Below are 1,469 nucleotides of genomic sequence, written 5' to 3'. Positions count from 1 at the left end.
GCATCCTATCTAGGCTTACAGCAATAGACTCTATTACCAGTTCACAAGATCTCTTTACTTAAGAAATCATTCATTAACATTTTGAAATCGTTAATACGACCCCACGAACTACTCAAGCCGTGGGCCCCATGACTGGACAAGCCATGAAGTTCCATGACTAAACAAGCCATAGTTTTCAAAACGTTTTTCTTTCGCAAACCAATCCTTTTCTTTAAAACATTTTTAAGGCCGAAATCCTTTTTGAAAACAGGCTCACAAGGAAAAGTGATAGAAATCCTACCTCGCACTATCAAACCTGGGACTAGCGTTGCCTTTTCCGGCTTCCGCTTCCTCAAGCCCCTTGAGTCTGAATCCTCAGCGATCACTGATGCAAGACAACACTTTAAGATCAATTCTCATTCCTAAAGTAATCCAAATCTCAATTCCCAACAAAGATTTCCCATTAGTGTGCCCTAATCCATTTTCATGTTTCAAATTATCATTCTAAGGGTTTTCAATCTGAAATCAAGGATGAACAATGCTAATCCATCTATCTCAAGTCCCCAAATGAAGCTAATTTGGGTTCTCCCCGAAAACAGGGGTTAAAACAGCATTTTCAGGCCAAACAGGGTCAAACCCCATGTCAACCGGTCGACCGGTGACAGAGCAGTGCAACACTACCGGTCAACCGGTAGTGTGCACACCGGTCGACCGGTCAGCCTACAGTCCGGTCGACCGCATAGGTCGACCGGTTTCCATGTGATCCGGTCGCACAGGTCGACCGGTGAAATCAGCTGCGTGAGAGAAGCTCGCGGAAATCAGTCCAAAACCTGCAAATCCAGTCCCAAATCGAGATATTTCAAAGGAAAACAACTAGATCTGGGTTCTATGTCCTAAAACAAGTCCAAAGAACCCAAGATCTCCAATTTCTACTCTAGTTTTACTCAAAAACCATCAATATCCGGTTTGAACCAAAAATAAGTTTTGAAATTCAAAAACTTGAGATTCAAGAGAGGTTCTTTCAGTAATCTTACCTCGAATCCTTCTCTTGACGTTGAAAACTTTTTTAAATCTTTCCTTGGTTCAAGATCCGTTTGATTTGGGACAAAAATGAGAGAGAGAGAGAGAGAGAGAGAGAGAAAGTACGGGAGTGAAGAGGGAGAGAGTGAGAGTGAAAGAGAGAGAGAAAGTGCACAGGAAGAAAGGAAGGAAAAGAAAAAGAAAGAAAAGAAAAGAAAAAGAAAAAAGAAAGAAAATGGACAAGTGTCAATATTTTAAAAGAGCAGTCCAGAAATGCGCACATACACACTTCTGGTTTAAAATAAATTATTAAGAATAATTTAAATACCTTGGAACTATTTAAACTCACTCGTGTCAGAAACATTTATTAATTAAGCTCAATTAATAATCCAGATTAAGCACACTAATAATGTCAATTACCTTAATTAATCTCAATTAATTTTTCAGGGTGTTACAGGATTGCTCTCCAA

Source organism: Morus notabilis, unplaced genomic scaffold (assembly GCF_000414095.1).
Source record: "Morus notabilis unplaced genomic scaffold, ASM41409v2 Scaffold1254, whole genome shotgun sequence".
NCBI lineage: Eukaryota > Viridiplantae > Streptophyta > Magnoliopsida > Rosales > Moraceae > Morus > Morus notabilis.
The sequence above is the reverse complement of the archived record's forward strand: the minus strand, read 5'-3'. Positions refer to the sequence as shown.